This window comes from Equus caballus, chromosome 28 (genome assembly GCF_041296265.1).
Source record: "Equus caballus isolate H_3958 breed thoroughbred chromosome 28, TB-T2T, whole genome shotgun sequence".
Lineage (NCBI taxonomy): Eukaryota > Metazoa > Chordata > Mammalia > Perissodactyla > Equidae > Equus > Equus caballus.
Genome location: NC_091711.1, coordinates 9,440,969 through 9,446,361, shown reverse-complemented (window position 1 = coordinate 9,446,361; position 5,393 = coordinate 9,440,969).

Genomic DNA, 5,393 nt, shown 5'->3' with positions numbered 1-5,393 from the left:
TTGTATATAAGATTATCAGAATTCTAAATACCTTCTCTAAAGTATTCAAAATTATCTGAACTCTGGAGTACCTGGGCTGTTTCTCTTTGGCAGGAGGCGTCTTTTCACCTTCTATCCTAGTTTTGAGACATTTGGGATTTTTGTATTGGGAAATGTCAACAGAACAAGAGCTGTGCTAAATCTGAACTCCCAGAGGAGAGTTAAATTGCTCAGTTTGTTAGCCAAACCGGCTCACAAAACAGAAAAATTACAGGGAGAATAGATGAGAGGAAAAGGAGGGATAGATTAACGTTCATTCTTCATAACTTCTTTTTTAAAAAACTGCATTATAGCCCTGGCAACAATGTTTATTCAACAAGGTAGACGGATAATGGTATAAAAAACGTTTGAGCTGATTCCAATATTGATCTCTGGTTCCTTCTCATAAAGGACCTAGTCATACATCAGCTTGGATGGCTAAGGTAACGTGACCCATTTCTTTCTATTCTTCATGGTCTGGTCTAAAGTATCCTCTGCTTGCTTTATGATTATTGCTAAGCCTCAGCCTTTGCTTAAGTATTTCGTAAAGTATGTTTTGAATATTGGATTTCTGTCAGCTAATTCTGTGAAAGCCTTTGCTCCCTTCCAATGTGAATTGCCAGTTCTGAGGATGGATACGCAATTCCATAGACCTCTGTTTTCCCCTTCTGAACTCCATCTTCTCTCCTACCCCAGCAGCTGCTTGCTCTTTGCAATTCACATTCTATGTTCTGAGGGGTCAGGGTTCTTTCCTGTGCCTGTGATAATGGGTGGTAGGTATGTAAACCCCTTTTCCTGTGAAGAGTCGCCTCCCACCATAGATGCTGGAATCTGGTCATTCGTGTTCACAGAGCCGTGACACTTTCCTGTTTGGTTCGGCAGGGAATGCTGGCAGACAGTGGTTCCAGATGAGACTGTTTAATTGCTTACTGACCATTACAATTTGTGTTACGATAGCATTTTCAAATTCGTTACCCATTTTTATTTCTGCCTTTGCTACTTAATAGCTATACCACATTGAAAGCATTATCAAGATTTCTCTTTTCCAAAATCTGTAAAATCACTCAGTCTCTCAGATTGAAAACAAAACTTGTCGATTTTGCTGGTGCTAATAAGTAACCCACGTTGCACTGTGCATGAATGAATGCCTAATAAATTCATGTTTTTGATGGTGGAGGTGATTATTTTGAAGAAAACCATCATGCATGAATCAGTTTACCATTTTCTACAGGGGTCTGCTTTAATGAACACAAGCACTGCAGGAGATTGAGGCTATCTGTCATCAGAGAGAGAAGTCACAGAATCGTGGAAGGTGAGAATTGGAAAAGACAGATTTTTTTTCAAATTTATTAAGCCATGAAACCCTTTCTCTAAGGAAAATCTCATATGGAAATCCAGTGTAGAAACAGATAAGACCTGTTGTGGCTGAAGTGTGGTAGTGAGAACGGGGTCCCGGAGATCCACGGATTCTTCTCCGATCTCTCCACCCCGACTTCCACAGTACGCAATTTGAAAATAACTGATGCCCAGTTTCCTTTCTATGGACAGAAAACCTGAGCTCAGAGAAGGCATGTGACTTCCCCAGGACTGTGGCAGAGCCACATACCTCAGTCTTCTCATTTGCCTATTGTTGCCCTTTTGCATTAACACGTGGTCTCTCAGCAGTCACAGAGCGTTTTGTGCAGACAAGAACAGAATGTCATGGGAATGTCACTGGGAAATTGTCTCAGTCACGAAAGAGAAGACAGTGGGCTTCAGCAAAGTCCCTGGAAAAGCGAAGAGAGGGGAAGCTCTCTGTGCAGTCGCCTCAACCCTCCTGCTCTCCCCACGGTCACGGTCACGTCTTTCTTGTGACTGTGTGTGACCCAGTGTGAAAGGAACAAGAACTGTCACAACAAGTCAGTGGAGCTGTCCTGCCCAGAAAGGGCTTATCTCAGTTCTTGGGGGAAAAGGAAAAAAGAAAATAAAAAGTATAAAGTAAAACAGCTGTTACCCCGCTGTTGCCGTACCTGAAACACGCAGCCCTGGACTGTGGATGCATTTTAGCAGCTCCCGGGCTAGAGAGAGTTCTGTGTATTCTGACCCACACAAATCAGTAGTCCTCTGCTGTGGTGGAGCCATGCACGGTGAGCTGGGCTGCAACTGTATTCAGGTCAGGCATCAAGGACAGAACCCCTTTAAAAAAAAAAAATACTCACAAAGCTTTTCTTTCAGAACAGTGGGTTTAATTACATATTCTTCATCTAACAAATAACAGTTCTGCAACCCTTGCTAAAATCATTGCATTTAAAAAATACGTGCCCGGGGAAACAGTGCTGGAGAGCAGTTTTACCCACATCTCTGCGGGTTCTCAGCTGTTTCACCTGTCCGTGTCTGGAGTAGATTTTTTTCTGCTTCTTAAAATTGATAAAATATGGGTTCTAAGTTTTACTTCTTTTTTCTTTTTCTTTTTCTTCCCAAAGCCCCCCAGTACATAGTTGTATATTCTAGTTGTGAGTGCCTCTGTTGTTGGGTGCTAAGTTTAAAATTTTCCTCTTCCCCTTTCCTTCTATTATGACGGTTTAAAGAAGAACAATAAAGTCTGCGATTCTGAAATTGCAAATCCAGCCGTTGATCCTGAAGTGTTAAATTTCACAGTTTCTTGGGGAAGTTTTGAGGCCGGTAATTGATGACTGGATTGGGAATCTTTCCCTTCTTCTGTCATATGATAGAAAACTGACCGCTCCGCTTTCTCCCGACAACCAGTGGAGTGGCTACTACGCGCCAGGCACTGTGGTGGAGTCTAAGGGTACACAGATGGATTACACATAGTCCCAGCTTTTGAGAGGCTCAGTCTACTGAAGATTTGGGTAATAATTAGCCCCTCACTTCTTAGCTCAGACTGTGTTCCTTACACACAGTTAGGCTGCCCCACTCTGTCCTTTGGCAGCCACAGAATTCTCTTTCTCCCTTGGCATTGGTGAGAACTTCTCTCCCTTTCCCGATGTTCTCCACTCTTACCATTGCAGATGCCGAGGACACTTAGGGCCTGCTAAGGGTGAACAAACCTCCCCTGGCCCTGCCCAGCAAGTTGCGAGATGGACATGCTCACTCTGATGCTGAGTTTGAAGATGAGGGAATCTGAGTACATGATGGCCGAGCTTTCTGACCCATGCATGAAGACTGTTTTCTGGAAGGAAGGAATTTAACAGGAGATTAAGGAAGGCAGAAGTCTGGTTATTTTGGTTTACTCTTCTCAGAATTGGATTTAGTTTTCCCCAGCCTGTAAGGCAGGGGTTGAATCCCAGCTGAGTGTGGTTAGAAGCTGTTTTGTTTGGCTCACAGCGTATGGTCGTGGTTGTTTTAAATTTGAGTTAGAGGCCAACTTTTTGCATTTGAGAGATTTCACATGAAATCTAAAGCCTGGCTTTTCTTGAAAAAATCAGAACATCTGGATCCAGTACAGCAAAAGTCAGGTGGCAGAGCTGCCTGGTGTAAGGACTATGTTCGTTCCATGTTGCCACCAGAGCCTCATTGATTTGCACTCCCCTCGCTATACCTGGAGATTTTTCAGATTCATCCTTTGTGGACTAGGATGGTCCATTCTAGTCGGTAATCAATGGGGAAGTTAAGTTGCTTCTGGAACCAATCTCTTCTGAGAAGTTTTCACTGGCCCATGGCGTGTGTGGCTCTGATTAGGTGCTCATAGGTCTGCATGGAGCTGTGGTCTGTTGTAGCTAGCACCCAGAGCCATCAAGATGGAGCCCGGATAAGCCGTGTGCCACTCATCTTCCTCGCCAACTCTCTTGAGCACAGGTGTTCTTCTAGTCTCATGGTCTGAAATGTCCACTGGAAAAAGAATACTATGCCCAACAAAATGGGAGTCGAAAAGCAGAGACATTGTCCCTGGTGCTATGGTAAAGAAAGCTGGAAGTTCTTTTCCTATTTTTCTAGACGCTTGATATTTATCTGTGCCAGATCCTGAAGATAGAGTAGTGAATAATAGGGATGGAAATATCTGCCACCACTGTGTTTCACGTCCTAGAGAAGGAGACAGATGATAAACAACAGTATGTTAGATTACCTTAAAAAGATGGGGGGATCATGTATAGTGTTGAAGGGAGGTAGGAGAATAATGAGGCAGGAAGGGGGCAAGGATGTATTGGGAGTGGGGAGTTGCAAGTTTAGATGAAGTTGTCAGAAAAGGCCACACTCAGAAAATGACGTTTGAGTAAGACTGGAAGACAGTGAGGGAACATGCCAGGCAGAGATCTGGGGAAGAGAATGCAGAGAGCACTCGAGGTACAAAGCCATGAAGAAGGAACAGGTCTGGTGGCTGGAGGACTAGAAAGTTCCTGAAGTTGCGTGTTGTTGTCTGGATTTTGGCTTTTGCTCTCAGTGGCTGGGCAGCCATGGTGGGAGGAGGGCAGTGGTTAAACGGAGGGTGACATCTAACTTAAGTTGTTCAAGGGGATCAGTCTGGCTGCTGTGCTGAAAATAGACTGAAGGGGCAAGTGTCGGGGAAGGGAAGCTAGTTTTGAGTCTGCTGCAATGATTTAGGAAGGAGTGGCAGCAAGTGGGACCAGGGGGGCATATTTTGGGATATATTTTGAAAGTAGAGCTGACAAGATTTGTTGGTGGGTTGAAGGGGAAGTATGAAAAGAAGAAAGGAGCCAGGGATGACTTCAATGCTTTGACTGAAGCAATTAAAAGAATGGAGTTGCCAGTAACTGAGCTGGGGAAGACGCAGCAAGAGCAGGGTGGGAGGGATGAATATTTGTAGTATTTTGGGGGGTGAATATTTGTAGTATTTTGGGGATATGTTAAATCTGAGACACGTATTAGACATCCAAGTGGACGTTGCGAAGGCAGGGAATCATGGCTGTTTCAACTAAGGTACAACTTCAAGTCTTTGCCCATACAAATTCTAAATAACAATTAAGTGTATTCTCATGCAATTAAGGAAAAATATGTTAAAAAAGTAAAAAGATCTTTTCAACATTCAGACAATGTGAAAGGAGGCCAATTTTAATAACCTTCAATTTAACATCAGATTCTTCTATTATTAACGCAAATGTTAAAAATCATCATAAAAACTAAATAGTCATTAGAAATCACCTTGGGCTGAGAGCTGGGAGAATAATATTTTACTTCAATAGACCTAAAATAAATATTTAATGCTGATAATAGAGACACATAGAAAGTCAGTGGGAAACATGCATGACTCACAAAGGAGGCATCAAGGGCTTTTTAATCAAATTGAAACCTTTTGTAATAAAAGTTCTTTGAATTTTCCTATGACTTTTTTGAAGTCAAAGGGCTTCTAGAAATAATCTCATTAAGCTGTAGTGAGACTAGCCAGGACACATAATATTATTTCTAATTTCTAGATCTGG